Source organism: Mizuhopecten yessoensis, unplaced genomic scaffold (genome assembly GCF_002113885.1).
Source record: "Mizuhopecten yessoensis strain PY_sf001 unplaced genomic scaffold, ASM211388v2 scaffold6683, whole genome shotgun sequence".
NCBI lineage: Eukaryota > Metazoa > Mollusca > Bivalvia > Pectinida > Pectinidae > Mizuhopecten > Mizuhopecten yessoensis.
The window spans coordinates 2,792,325-2,808,734 of NW_018406672.1; the positions used below are offsets into that span (position 1 = coordinate 2,792,325).

The 16,410-nt window shown below is 34.9% G+C and overlaps 1 long non-coding RNA gene across 1 annotated transcript; it reads right to left on the reverse strand.

Moving 5' to 3' along the window:
* Positions 1–5,376: 5,376 nt before the first annotated feature.
* Positions 5,377–14,011, reverse strand: LOC110452401. The gene is made up of 5 exons (XR_002463187.1): positions 13,758–14,011; positions 10,171–10,266; positions 7,407–7,551; positions 6,258–6,320; positions 5,377–5,485 (listed from the first exon to the last, which is right to left on the reverse strand). It is a non-coding gene; the product is annotated as an uncharacterized LOC110452401 (long non-coding RNA).
* Positions 14,012–16,410: the final 2,399 nt, after the last annotated feature.

A 16,410-nucleotide genomic window follows, 5' to 3' on the forward strand; every position in this document is an offset into this window, starting at 1 on the left:
CACCTTATCCCCGATGTTTTTAGTGATAGGTAAGAGTTATTTCCCTTGTTATGTTTGTCATTTAGATAGTTAATTGTTAATTACTGGATAATCGTCATGTATAATTTAGGTTTAGTTATTTCAGAATTATAAGCGTATGCACCTTTTACATAATTAAGCATTAGGTTAGTGATAGGTCTTTATGTGCAGGTTTGGACAAGGTTGTAAAATTAGTAAAGTTAGAATCATCTGTGTACTGCTGTATAAGACGGCGGCCGTATGGTGGTCGGGGCGCTCCAACCGTGGCAGCCAGGTCATTGTGTTGCGAGCACGGCTACTCTTTGTAGTACGTGGACCGGCCGGTCCACTTTACACTGAGTTAGCTGGAGCGACAAACCACCATACCCTGCCGAGGGCTGCGACTAGTCAGCCGGTACTACTCCTTAGGGGGCTGCGACCAGTCAGCCGATTCCTATATCTTACCGGGAGCTTTCCTTAGCCTAATAGCCTTGTCCAAACCTAACTATTTCGCCGCCGGTAGGGGAGATTGTACCAGGGGTTCCAGTTTGTGCCAATAAACCTGTTGACTTTCCTTTTGATTTCTTGTTCTCCTTGGCTCGGCCGGGCCGGTAGTCATAACAGAACCCACCCACAAGTGTCCTTAGTGGGGCACGGAAACGTGGCGTGTTTCGGGGCCCGTTCTGCCAACGCTACCAACTGAGGCAGACCCCGCACACGTTACAATACACTAGAAACCAAATACCGGGCCATTAGATCCGGATTGTAAACACTACACGTCCCTATTTTATCAAGGTCTACGCCATACCGCCAAACAAATGTACGGTAAATCCAAAAAGGAGCAGATTTCTTAACAATAGGTAAATGTTGTCCACAAGTTCAAAATGAACAGTTGAATAATCCCCCAAACAAAAGATAAATCCCGTTTGTCCGCCGTAGCCAAAAGTTGTTACACAATAAAGTGTTTAGTAAGCACCATTTCCGCTGTATTCTATATATGTTTCGGTACACTAGTCTGAGATCTACTGGTTAGCCCTAACTTTGTAGCTGGAATTTATAAGTGCACGGTTTTACATGAAAAAATATTAGATTATTAAATAGAAACATAACATTATTTGCATCAACTTTACTCGGGCCACAGTCGTATTTTCACAAAAGACCTCTATATTGATATTTGTGTCTATTTCTATCTACGGTTAAAACACAGTTATGACATCATCCTTTGTTCTCATTAAAACTAAATACTAGTGGAGTAATATAGCATACTATCAGCACTACTGCCGTAACTATATCTGGCTATGTTCAAACGGACAATAATCGTACGCTAGACACTGCCACACTGTGAAAGTCTTGTACAGCTCCAATTATTACTACAAACAGATCAGCACTGATTTATCGACAACTATCATATTGTATAAACCAACTAGACTAATGGTACATCACGTATTCTAGGTCCGTGTCGTTACTACTCTATTTCTACGTTGTTATTACTTTGTAATTCATTTGTTCATGCTTCGTTTATGCTTTGTATCTATCATTTAAATGTGCACCTGGTGACCTTAGTTCCGGGACCACTTCTCATGTACGACGGGGAGTAACTCTTACGATCTTCTGCCTAATTTTACGCTGATAATGTAACTTATGATACTATAAAGGACAAAGGAAACATTATCACACATAGATTTAACAAAAGAAGGACATGGATAGTACAAAAACGTTATTTCCTTCACAGATGGATGGTCGCTTACCAAGGCACATTAAAATATAGATTAAAATATAGAAAGGATTTCTCTCAAAGAACAGGACAATCACCCCATTAACTTTCATTTAAAATATGGAGGACAAAATTAGTGGGAAATTGAGCCAAGTTCCCCGAGTGAAATGTTTTGATAGAATCTTCAGGAGGCATAGGAATTGTAATTTCATTAAGTGTGTTCGACTTGTGGTGAATTTTCAACGACAATAGATGTTATCGGGTCCAGAAAAAATATCAAACACAGAGAAAGGTACCAAACCTTTCAGGACAGACACTATTAAAGAGGTAATTAAGAAACGCTTTGCTACTGGCTACTTCGCGGTAATAACGAATGCAAATACACCAAAAAAAAACAAAAACAAAAAACCAACAACAAACAAACCAGAATGATAATTTAATCAGTGACGGCGTGCGAATATGTACAGTCTATCTCAACAATTATCTGCATAGGGGTATATCATACACAAGTTATAGCGTACATCATTAAAATTGATATCAATATTATATGGAACTTATCCAAATGGCAAATTTATAGTATCCTTTTTTTAAACCTATACTTATCGAAATGGCCACTTAAGCATTTTCCTACCTATCGTTTTACTTAAAAATAACAGAACAAAATCTCTCTAAATAGTCATATCTCTGTGTGAACAAAAAAATCGAATATTTAGTTTTGAATGTGATTTGTAAAGTTTAAAGTTGTGTGCGCGTGTAGATGAACTTTCCGTCATATTGAATATGTGAAATATGTTCATCGTCATTACCTCTCACACTAAGGCGTTCTGCGAGCCTTCAGCAAGACCTACTAGCTAGAGTGATTTCTATTAGATTGAAGGACATGTTTCATAATTGTTGCAAAATCTAAAAACAGTGGATTTTATTGAGGAATAGCTCTCTATTTTGGTCGAGCTATGAGATAATAACTCCTGTTGAGCACGTGTACATTGAAAAAACGGCGAAGCCATCTGAAATGAATTTATTCATGCTCAACTGGAGTTATCACCTCATAACTTGACCAAAATAGAAAACAAATTCTTATATTTACAGTCTTTTTATATGCATGATTCGTAACTTTTTTTATTCAGCCTGATATTTGTATAAGTCATGATAAACTCCGCCGACATCTTCTTTTAATGACGTCACATAATTGTGTCTCGAACGCTGACAATTTGCATAGCTCCGCCCACATGTATTGTTGTCGACGTCATCGAAACGTTTCAATTATTGAGATGATAACTCTAGTTTGCTCGAGCAATGGTTATTAAGTGAATGTCAGTAAAACACTAAAACATTTTTTTTGTAAATAACCACTACTATGTGAGCAACAATTCATCTCTGAATCTGAGCTTAAATTCTCAGTAGTAGCGTAACTTTGTACCAGTGCGTGATTCAGATATTAATGAATAATTGAATACGCCACCATTAGCTAGCAATGCTAATATTTATCGTGATCAGGGTCGAAAGTAGAGTTCAAACTCCCTACTGCAATAAACAAACAACATTAAACATTTAATTTCAATAATAAATATTGTAACTTTATTTCATCAATCCGTTCCAAACCGGGGATACAAAAACATTTTATCTATAGTCACTTTGAAGAGAGAAGTCAGTTATACTTTATACAAATCAACCTCTATATGTTATCGGTTATTTCATATTTGCATATGATAACAGCTATGCTGTAAGTTACAGTAAATACATTTTAAACATGTATGTTGCTGGTTATAGTATATAAATTTCAAATATATAGGCTATTGATTAAATTATATAAATGTCAAACTAATTGAGCTATGAGCTATAGTATGTAAATGCCAATATTATTGCTATTTGTTATATAGTATAAACATGTCGACATCTGTGATTCCAATTACAGTATATCAATGTCAACGCCAGTGCAATGAGTTATAGAATATACATGTCAACATTTGAGCTATCATTCATTTCTATATAAATGTCAACATCTGAGCTATCATTCATTTCTATATAAATGTAAACATCTGTGTTATCGGATAAAATTAACAAACGTCGACATCTGTTAACAAAAAACACTATAGACCGAACAAGGCATTCCAGCAGAATTAATATAACCTATAAAACTGCGCGAGACGGTGTTATCTCCGTCGAGGGCTAATATTCTGTTATATTATCCCACACGAGGCACAAGCCGAGGTTGTGACGTTACAGTACCTTAATCCGAGACTGAGATAAGCCGATCTCGCTCAGTTACAGGAAATATAATTTTTTTTTTCTCGCAACTCATTAGTTCGAGCTTTTCGTATTTTATTTTATTTTTACATCTTTCACGTCCGGTACCACAGTTGATTTAGCTTCTGCATCAGTATTAAAAACTTTCTTGTACATACCAATTTAGCCCGTGCTAATAACAGAAAGAAAACATGTTTTGCGATGTAGATTATATTTCACTCATAATTTTGTTAACTGGCACTGTTTAATGTACTGAACGTCGATAAAGAACTTTATAGATTGATATCCTTCATTTGTTTTAGCATGCTGATGATTAAATTGTGCAACTTCGGCACCAAATATTTTCGTGAAGGTGTTGGACAAATCGGACGAGATCGAAAATATTAGCACATGTATAACATGGAATACCCCTGTCCGAGGTGTGATTATACACATTTTACGATAAAAAGCCTAGCCATATATTGAATTATATCTATCATTAAATACACTATCGTTAATTTTCGTTTCTTAAGCAGTCACCTACTAATTATAACTTTTCCTACTTCTGGAATTTAGATGGCACAGTTGATTCGTTTCTGCATAGAATGTTGTAAATATCTCTGGATAGATACGTTTTTATGTTTTTCCAAATTATAGGACTATAATTCTATAATAGTTCTAAAGATAACACCACTTCGAGACCAATTTATCTGTCAAAGATTATTTACAGTGCCGTAGAACCTATGTGACCGAGCAGGCGTTTCGATTTTTTAAGATTTTCATTAGTTTTTCTTCTTCTCAATTTATGGTAGGCCAATTTTGTCATTGTATTTTTATCCTTTTATTTTGTAGGCATCAGGCTCTTTTGTTACAGATTATCACGATTCAGGTAGAATTTGAATATTTGCACCAACCCAAAACATGATTTTAAACTCAAAACTGTGTATAAATAGTAACAGAAGAAATGCTTTTTTGTTGTTGTTGGACATGAACTAAGCAACTACACAATAGCATTGTAAATGCAAGTTATTTATGAAATGCTCTCATGGTGACAAAGGATAGTGAAACACATAAATAATCGCAACGGCTGTACGAACTTAACAATGATATTGTTCTTACCAACTACAAAATGGCTTTTGCAATTGAAATATAACATACCTTATAAAATATGTGTTACAGAAAATAATTAAGACACGTAAGAAATGACCAACAATGATATTGTTCTTAGCAACTACAAAATGGCTTTTGAAATTGAAATATAACATACCTTGTAAAATATATGTTACAGAGAGAAATTAAGACACGTAAGAAATGACCAACTGGTTGTCATAACAACTTATAACATCAAAGGGAATGACCAACCGATAAGTCTCAATGTATAAAAAACTACAGAAATTATCTCTCAAAGATATCATTGTAAATTTAGAATCATGCGTAATTTGTATATACATTAAATGATAAGGAATAATTTAAATAGTGTTCGCCGCGTGTAGATACTGCCAATTGTTAATGACATGCAGGCCTGTCAACACACTTCGGCAACTGTACCTGAAAAAAAGGAATAATTACTTGTGTTATTCAAAGAATAGGTTTCAAAAAACAGCAGAAGAATGAAATGCAAATAATAGAATTAATAATATTTCTTTCGTGATTAGTATTGCCAATTATGTTTGAAAATGTCCTCAGTCAAATAAGATGCAGTCTTCTATGATGTTTGATCAATATCCAATTGTACTAGGTTCTGTCTTCAGTGATATTTGATACAATCCTCTATCTTACTAGATTCCGTTTTCCGTTACGCGATTAATTAGTGTCCTAAGTCACATCAATGTTTGTCCGTAGTCATCAATCATATTAGATATAGTGTTGCATATTTGTTGTAATTACCAGAAATTGAGAAAGGCAGTTATAACCAGCCGATAACTTTAATAATTATCTTAATTAATATAAAACAGCATGTTTTTATCTTTTTATTCTTTGTCTGAGATTTGATTTGTTTACTAGTCGTAGAGAATTCTCCGAGAAGAGTTCGTTTTTTGTTCTGTCAAAAGTAGCGATAATAAACAATAAAACGACCTGCCGTACGGAAATGTTTCACACCGTTAGCTTGACACAATGTTTATGTATTCCTGCCAAATGCTTGCATTATAGTTCTTCTCTAACGGTTAAAATTTTTGAATCAACATTGACAAGGCGTATCTTACAAGCCATTTTGATCGCTTAAAGGAAATTCAAAACTCGACAAAAGACAAAACCAAAAAACAGTACATTATAAGTCAGTTCAAATTTCGAAATACACTATCATTCTAATAGCGCTCACCATCTGTTGGTTCGGTAGGACTTTCGAACAGCGTCGGAGGGTTTTCCCCGTTTGTTTCTTGATCTATAAAAATAAGAACACATGTTTCCCTCAATATCGAAGTTCTCTGATGATGCATTAGAAAATAAATAACTCTGAATATTATACGTAAAAAAGTCTACCACGTCAATAAAACGACACTGATTGATTATTATGCATGAATTGACAATGATAATTGCGCGTGCTTATACATCTTATTATTTCCCAATAAAGCATTACGTACAACGCTCTTTACATGCACCACCGTAATGAAAATGTAAACAACTGAGTCGTCGACGTCCATTCGGCTACACTAACAGCAAAGTGTACATACGTTTACAGCGTAGTTGAATCGACGTCGATTTTATAGTATATTTCCAAATGGTACATTATTTACACCTTTATGTTATAGGCTTCAAATGTTGCCTAATGATGATGACATAGTGCTTACATAACTAGTCATCGAAAGGTCACTCTAACACTTTTAAAGACTAGTTGTGTTGTATGAAGCATCCTATACTGTACTTAACTTAATGCAAGAGGCCGATATTGTTACAATGACGTAAATTATATGCTTGAAAATTTCTCGCAATCACATTGGCCGGATCCTATACACGTGACCAGTCCTCAAAAACTCATATAGACTGGTTTTCCGGTGAATATCGACTTCTAAATATAGCTTATATGGAAATCCCCCGCAACCTGTCGTAGCGCATGCGCAGTTAGACTGAAACGCGATCTGTCAGACGACAACAAAAGATGACTGCTGGCGAACGTTTCGCCTCCGTTACATCTGAAAATTTCCAAAAAGTACTCGAAGATAAAAGATGCTGTCCACACAAAAAAAGGCCACCGAACGCGAAGTGCGTGTCCTCCAGGCTAATCTTAAGGAAAAGAACCTTGGCGATGTCTTCGAAAGCTACGATGCCGAACTGTTGGATTCAACCCTGGCTAATATTTTTACACAAAGGCTCGTTCCAGTAAAGACTACCAATACAAAACTTGATAGTTGAAGCATATAATAAAACAGTAATGGGCTTTTGAACTGGTAAATATGATGTGGTATGAACCTTAAAAAACTATATTGACCTCGGCTTCGTCAATAATTGTATAATAACATATTAAACGTACCTAAGGGATGAACACGTGATGACGCAGGCATGTTTGAAGATGGAACAGCTGCATCGTCCTCTGCGTTCCGTTTTTGATAATGTTCGACAAGTTTACAGCAACAGGTGAGGAGTTGTAAGGCAAGGCCTATATACGACATACTGAACTGTATTGATCACACATGAAAGTAAAAGAAAATAATTGTCAGCTGTCAATGTTGTTTCAAGTGAAGGGGATTGTTTCTGGTTGACTTAAATCATGAAAAAACATGGTATATCTGAGAAAAAAATAAAAAATAAAATGGGACCAACTAATGGTTTCGAAAGCTTTTGTCATTATAACAAAGCATTTTAAATACATGCCATATTCGTTCAGGTCAAAAATATTCTACTTTTGTTGAAATGGTTCTAGCTGCAGATAAAGAATTATAATTAATGAGTTTGTGAAACAAGTTTGATACATACATTCATTTATAACTGTTTAGTGATGCATTGAGTGTTTGAAATAATCTCTTTACCCACACTCATTAAAACAGTTATAGGTGCTTAGGAAAATAAAGTCAGCGTTATTAGATTCGGGTTAATAGTTGGAAAAAATAAGACAACGTCATATGCAATGTTTGGTACAACATTTATGAAGGACAAACACCTAAAGTGCATGCATTTATATCGTACATGTATGGCAAATTGAACCACCACGGAATAAAGGAAATAATCTACATCAAACAAACGATTACTTTACTACAAATATGTTACGAACAAGAGAAAAGGAAATGTTACCCCGAACCCAGTTTTTGGAGTTATGTCGACCTTTGATGTCTTATATCACGGGAAGTGTAGCAAGGGAGTTATGTCGACCTAACCTGGAAAACAATACAATTCTTGCAGTTTTTCCCACTGAAACACGCGTTTTGAGTAAACAGAACCAGAACTAAGGCATGATTGTGAACAGCTAACACGTAAATTTAATTCGTTTTCTTAGATTTTCCTTTATATGCATGTATCATGTGTGGATTGGTCGAATGATTGGTTAACACCCCGGCCTTCCACGCAGGTGGCCAGGGTTCGATTCCCGAAGTCGTCGTACGCATGGATATTCAGAGAAAGTGTTTTTCTCCTGCCCAAACAACTACAACAACCCAGGTGGAGTATACATTGGTCTGGGGTGGATGTTGCGGTATCTGTGATGTAGCATTCAAGTGAGGTGGCACTATAAATGATGCCGTTGGAAGCACGGTCCCACTACAAACAGAACACATTACATCTCCAGCACACACGCAGGCATACACACATAGGGTGATATTAGTCAGGTGGCATAGGACTAGTAGTGAGCGCCTGATAAGGCATCTCCAGTGAATTTCTCAAAATTGTATTGAATTACGATATGCTTATTGTATTTATTGTATATCTATGTACTGTAAAGCTCTTTAGAGCTTTATTTTCAAATGTTGTATATTATTTTTATTATTATTATTATTATTATTATCATTATTAGCTGATAAACCTGAATTATTTATTAAAACGTCCAAGTGGTGTACAAACAACAAGAAAAAATCAAGGTGTAAAAATCAACTAAAGCCTAAATTCGATAAAACTAGGGCAAGATAATGAACAAAACAATAATTTTCATGGTGATCCTTGTAGAAGTGCAATAAATATCAACTGGTGTTCCGGAAGGGTAAGCGTCTTCTGCTTCATCTACGACACCGCCATGTATATCTTGGTCAAATTCTAGTTATGTCACGTCCTCATATGAAAAAAGACTTCGACCTTCATATCACACAAAGACAATAGCATATTTCCCTACGAGATCATGATGGTCAGCATAATATATGTCCGTAGTTTTCATCAACCAGATTCTTTGGAAACCCTGTTTTGTTTATTTCTCAGTCAGCAGTCACGAAAGACATGCTAATTGTAACAAGCTATTGAATACCGAATCAACTACGATATGTTTACACGTAGGTAGAGAAGAAAATTCCAAATCGTCTTACTAATCGTACAACTTCGTAGTAAGCCACCCCTGTTAGTCATGCTGTAACTAAAGATCGATAAAGGCAGCTTAAGTAGAAGAGTCTGTAGCGTCCATGATTTCAAGCTCATATTGGTATAATTTTCCACACAGTAGTTTGTCAAGAACTTTGGTCGGTGTGGTCTCGGTTGAAAGGTAAACATACTGCTGATTTCTGTTGTTTCAGATGTTTATACAGCGGTTGCGATATTTCAATCCTTTATTTCTTTCAGGAGCAGGGAAAAAAGTCTTGATTGCCCCAAAATGCATCAAAATTCAAAACCTTAAAATGAACTTTCAAACGACTGTTTCTTTAATTTTTAATACCTCCCAAATGCTATCATGGAAATATCTATTTGTATTTCTAATTACTGATGCCATGTTAACAAGTTCAAATTTGCATCAATTTGAAATAAAAATTCGATATTCTATGAATATTATCATATTTTGCATAGTAATTCTCCTTGAAACTATAGAGCGCATAGAGCGAAAACCTGTCAAAATTGACTGAATATTCAAATTTCATTTATTTATGCAAATATCAACTGGTTATAATGGCAGCATGATTGAAAACACAAATAATTGTTTGCATGATAGTACCGGCGAAGTATTTAAAATTAACGAAACAGTCAATTGAAAGTTCTATTGAAGATTTTTAGTTTTGATGGATTTTGGGGCCAAAAAAGGAAATACACTGTTTTTAATGTAGTTAGACATCATAGAAAGGTTTTAAAACATTTAATGTTTAGTCATTAATGTTAATGATACTACTTACCTCTGGCTGTTTTAAAACCCTTCAGTCGGCTTAACCAATCGCGTGTGATCCGTTGGTTATTCAACCTGTGTATGAACCTACATGTAAGGCAAATGTCTGTAACAGGAAGAAAAAGTCTAAGGTTAAATTCTCTTTACTGATAAGACAATATGATGACCGTGACCGAAACATACTTGCAGCGACAACCCTCAGAAAAGTTGCCCCCTGCCATGATTCACACACACACATAAAAATGTTTTAAATAATAATTCACTTTACAAGTCAATAGTTTATAACTCATACCCGCACTGTCTGTACCGTTTAAACAATCAACCTCTGTTATGGCTAAGTATCGCTTTAATACGCATACAAATCAATCTTTGTCAAATAGTTCATGTTTATCATCCTACTTTTTAAGTGTACAAGTATATCTGAAAAATAAAAAAAAGGATTCACTTTAAATTATGTTTTAAATTGGTCATAAATAAATGGATACCGTATTTATATCGCCATAAAGTCGATTCCCATGATCAATCATCAAAACCAACTGTTTACAAAGTAATATGAGAAACTAAATTAAGAAGTGTATCACGATCGGGGTTGCCAAGCTGCCGAAATATGTATGACAGTTAGGCGCGATATAAGAGGTTACTGTGCGAACTAGCTCTATCTGTCTGCTTTGTATTGATTAGCTTTATCTGTCTAATGTTTAGTTTCCCTGATGAACGATGTATTCATGTCTGTGAAATACCCTGACTGTCTGTGATGTGTGGATGATCTATATATGTATGTTTTGAAATTTCCCTGATACATGTGGTATTTATGTCTTTGAAATATCCTTCACCTGTTTGATGTGTTATTTGTCTGATGCACGTGGTATTCATGTCTGAGAAGGATCTTTCCTTTTTGAGTTGATTGTGAGGATCTTTAACATTTGTATAATTTTCCTGGTGCACATGGTATCTATGTCTGTGAAATATTCTTCACCTTTCTGTTGTCTTATTTCTGATGTACGTTACATCTCCAGCACACACGCAGGTATACACACATAGGGAGATATAAGCCAGGTGTCATAGGACAAGCGGTTAGCCCCCGATAAGGCAGCTCCTGCGAATTCCTCAAAATTATATTGATTTATGTATATGCTATTTGTATTAATTGTATATCTTTGTACTGTAAAGCGCTTTAGAGTGGCTTAGCTAGATAGGGCGCTATATCAAATGTTGTATATTATTATATTATCATTATGCAAGTGGTATTCAGGTATTTGAATTTTCCTTCACCTGTCTGTTGCGTTATTCTCTAATGCACGTGGTATTTATGTCTTTGAAATATCCTTCACCTGTCTGTAGTTTTATTCATCTGATACACATGGTATTCATGTCTGAGAACGATATATACCTTTTTGAGTTGATTGTGAGGATCTTTAACATTTGTATAATTTTCCTGATGCACGTAGTATCTATGTCTGTGAAATATCCTTCACCTTTCTGTTGTCTTATTTCTGATGTACGTTACATCTCCAGCACACACGCAGGCAAACACACATAGGGAGATATTAGCCAGGTGGCATAGGACAAGTGGTTAGCCCCCGATAAGGCAGCTCCTCAGAATTCCACAAAATTGTATTGATTCATGTATATGCTAATTGTATTAATTGTATAACTTTGTACTGTAAAGCGCTTTAGAGTGGCTTAGCTAGATAAGGCGCTATATCAAATGTTGTATATTATTATATTATCATTATGCAAGTGGTATTCAGGTATTTGAATTTTCCTTCACCTGTCTGTTGCGTTATTCTCTGATGCACGTGGTATTTATGTCTTTGAAATATCCTTCACCTCTCGTTGTGTTATTTATCTGATGTACGTGGTATTCATATCTGAGAAGGATCTTTCCTTTTTGAGTTGATTGTGAGGATCTTTAACATTTGTATAATTTTCCTGATGCACGTAGTATTTTTGTCTGTGAAATATCCTTCACCTTTCTGTTGTCTTATTTCTGATGTACGTTACATCTCCAGCACACACGCAGGCATACACACATAGGGAGATATTAGCCAGGTGGCATAGGACAAGTGGTTAGCCCCCGATAAGGCAGTTCCTGCGAATTCCACAAAATTGTATTGATTTATGTATATGCTAATTGTATTAATTGTATAACTTTGTACTGTAAAGCGCTTTAGAGTGGCTTAGCTAGATAAGGCGCTATATCAAATGTTGTATATTATTATATTATCATTATGCAAGTGGTATTCAGGTATTTGAATTTTCCTTCACCTGTCTGTTGCGTTATTCTCTAATGCACGTGGTATTTATGTCTTTGAAATATCCTTCACCTGTCTGTAGTTTTATTCATCTGATACACATGGTATTCATGTCTGAGAACGATCTATACCTTTTTAGTTGACTTTGAATGATCTTTTACATTTGTGTAATTTTTCTGATGCACGTAGTATTTATGTCTGTGAATGAACTTTACCTGACTGAGTGACCTAACAAAAGCAAGAAAGTCGAGTTTCTTTTTTTTTTCTTGAAGTTTCATTTGTTGCAAAAGCTAATTGCCTTTCTGTCACTCTAACTCTTGTGGCTGTCGTTGATACGAAAGTGCTGTTTAATAGATGATCGTCTAATGACCAAGTAGTATGAATGTATAGTGGTATGAGTCATGCGTACGTAGTTGTACCGGCAAGTGACCAATCCCTTTTGCTCCCTCAATGCAAACGCGAGAAGCAGATTTCTGATTTTGTATTTATACCAGGTACCAAAGTAGGGTCCCCGTGACCTAGCCATGTCAAGAATCTGGTAGGATGGTACCAAATTGGCCACTATTTATAGAATCTTGGCACTTTGAGCTACTGGAAATGACCATGTACTGATAGATTGGGGAGGTCCATAAAGTACAACGACACGTGATTGGTCAATCGCTAAATCCATGCGGGACGTAAATATAGAATGTCGGTCTTAATTAAATTACACTACATTACATTATGCTGTAGTCAGCAATTATATAAAGGTGAAGTATTAACTTATCCAAATCCATCCGGTACATCAAACATTGTTTCGATGGTATTGAGACTTGCTGTAGGCAGCAACTACATACAAGTACCATGCTTTCCTGATTCTACTGCAGTCAGTATCGGTAAGCAAATGTTTATATAACAATAGGGATATACTGTCTTATCATTCAATTCAACATTAAAATTACCATGCTTTGAATAGCATTGCATATTCATTCTTTTCCCAGCACATATATTTTCTATTCCCATTTAAGTTTTAACAATATTTGTATTCCCTTACCGACCGAATACTTCCGGTTCATATTAACATTGTAATTATAATTATTGTGGGACTTTTCTTTACAATCACATTAGTGACATATGGAGACGTGTCAACCATGTTGTGTATGAATCATATTTAAATATCTGAGAATAAAGTCTCAGACTCACGTGCGATCATTAACTGTATGTTGTGCATATGTATATTGATTGCAAATTCATTTTACGACTCTTTTGTATACATATCCTGATAGACATATTTAGATGATCTTAACCCGCCCCTGCATAAACTCCCTGGTGTACGTGAAATAAATGTTTAAGATGAACTTACCTTGTTATTCGCTATATTCCCTGATAAATGCGGTAGATATATTTAAATAATCTTGGCCTGTCTTTCGCACGAATTTTCTTATGTACGTGGTATAAATGTTTAGATTACATCGACCTAGTCTTTACACAAATTCACTGATGTCTGTAGTAGTTACAACTTCACATTTTATTATTTCCACCTCTTGTGTTTTTAAGTTGGTTTTAATTGTTTTGTTCCTAACAAAGGCGCATGTTTGAAAACTGGTACATTTCGCTATGTCGTTATTACGTTTTTTTTTTATACAAAGCACAATGAGTGAAAAAATCCCAGGCTCGAAAACACTTAAATGAAAACTTCCTGGTGTGAAATTGAATCAATAAAAAATTATATGGCTTCGTGTGAGGTATAATCGATCAATTGTCTTACTACGTTAACCTTTACCTGTACGTCTAGCATTTATAACCATGCATTCTTGCAATGTTATGAGTTTTACACATGTCTACTAACTGACAATATTGTTTTAAATTAAAATCAATTTTGTTGTAACAAGTTATAAGAAAATCTAAATAGATAAATGCATTGTTGATTCTCTATTTTTAAAAAGGGGTATTATTTTGTGTCGTCTAGAATCTGGGTCATCCAAAATTGAGCGATCCAACCTGACCCTTTAGTCCTTCACGCGATTATTCAAGGAACCCCCAAAATATATAAGATAGGGGTTCTCCGAATTGTCGATAGTCTACTTAATACACAGTGTCATTGTCAGATACAAATGTTAAGACTGGCTTAGATTAAATCCGGATTGAAAATAGTTTGGTAGATTTTTGAAATACCAAAAATGAGTCACCATAATCGAGTGACGCTCGTTTGTGATATTTATAGAACGCTCTGTTGTCACCAATTAGCCTTCTTTTCATTTACATATATCAATTACGAATAACCGATGACGGCATCAATTTAAGTTAACGATTCAAATGGACGAAGCTTCGCATCATTTTATAATGATATTTGTAATTTGTATGAATACAAGTACATGTATTCTGTAATCTAAACTATAGAACAGTTCAGTAACGTAAAGACTGGACAATTCTGAGCATTACATAAACCTTTTACGTCTGCCAAAGCTCTTTGAACTCATGATTAATCGTCTGTAGAGGAAAAATGGTGTATCTGCTAAGCATTCTAACTTACAGCTTTGTAAAACATGAAACGTTGAGAGATTTAAAGTTTTAAAAGTATTTTTATAAAAAATATTATCTGACTTCGACCCCCCCNATTCCAGGAGTGCCTATATAACTATGGGACCATGGATTTACTTGTATCGACCTGCATTTAGATAAACTTCAAAATCAATGGGTTTTCATTTATATAGCTCGCGTAATTCAACCAAATTAAGTAGTGAATGGAAAACTGAATTTGAATAGAGACTTTATTCTACACACAACTATAGCTTACATACCATATATAGTTCAATTGATTTTCCTGACAAAATAATCGACATCGTCAAATCTAATGACTGTCAGAGGATTTGCCAGACATGTCAGAGAATCAGACACTATTAACATATTAGTTTTGTTTATCTAACTAAAAAAATGTCATTGTCCTTGTTCAATGAACCTGCGCATTCTGAAATGTAACGGATTCATTGTTTTAACAATTCTTTATACATGCATTTTTCAGAAGTCAGATAAATTTTTTTTATAAATTTTAAATGTTTAAATCTGTCAACGTTTCATGTTTTCAAAAGATAAAAGTTAGAATGCTTAGCACCATTTTCCCTCTACAGACGATTAATCGTAAGTTCAAAGAGCTGTGGAAGATGTAAAAGACGTTCGCTTAAATCTACAGTATTAGTTTCACGTGTTTCTTTAAAACTTAAAAAACAATTCTCTTTAATAAGTTTTCTTTAGGAAAAGGTACTCAAAACTAAATTGTCACAGACAATTAAATTTGTATAGGAATGTGATAAGGTCGATATGACGATTCAATTGTATTGATACATTTGTACATTGAAGGAATACTGAAATGTCTATTGATCCAAATTTTCATCAAAAATCGAGCTGTAAAGCAAACGCGCATAAATGAATATTAGCGTTATTTATTTAACAACAATTGTGAATCAAGATATTTAAACTTATATAAACCGATTTTACTGGTTCATATGCTAGCGCACAGATATCTCAGACGGTGACGTGATATATTTTTTTCTCCCACACCTGACAGATTTATCTCCCGTTTTGCCGGTGCTAGATTTATCTGTCTCCGCCCTAGGGTTGAGACGGGGGATTCCCCTATTCATAACAATGGTATGAGGTCACTTCATCAATACAATGACGTCACGTCAACAATCCATCAACAAATTGCCTGTATGTGTTTTGGGTCCATGTTTACCTTTATTTCACATTAAAATACTGTTAAATATGGGAGAAAAATAATCAATCGCTACTGGTTGTGTAAGATAAAGAAGATAAAGAAATATCAACCCTCGGACTAAGATTTTTTGTCCAGAACTCGGCAAGCCTCGTTCTGGACAAAAAATCTTAGTCCTCGGGTTGAGATTTCTCTATCTTACACAACCAGTAGCGATATATTCTATTAGTAACTTATATTAGCTACATATGTGAAATTGGGTAACTGTCATTTAATTACATGAATTTCATTGCTGTCACATAAA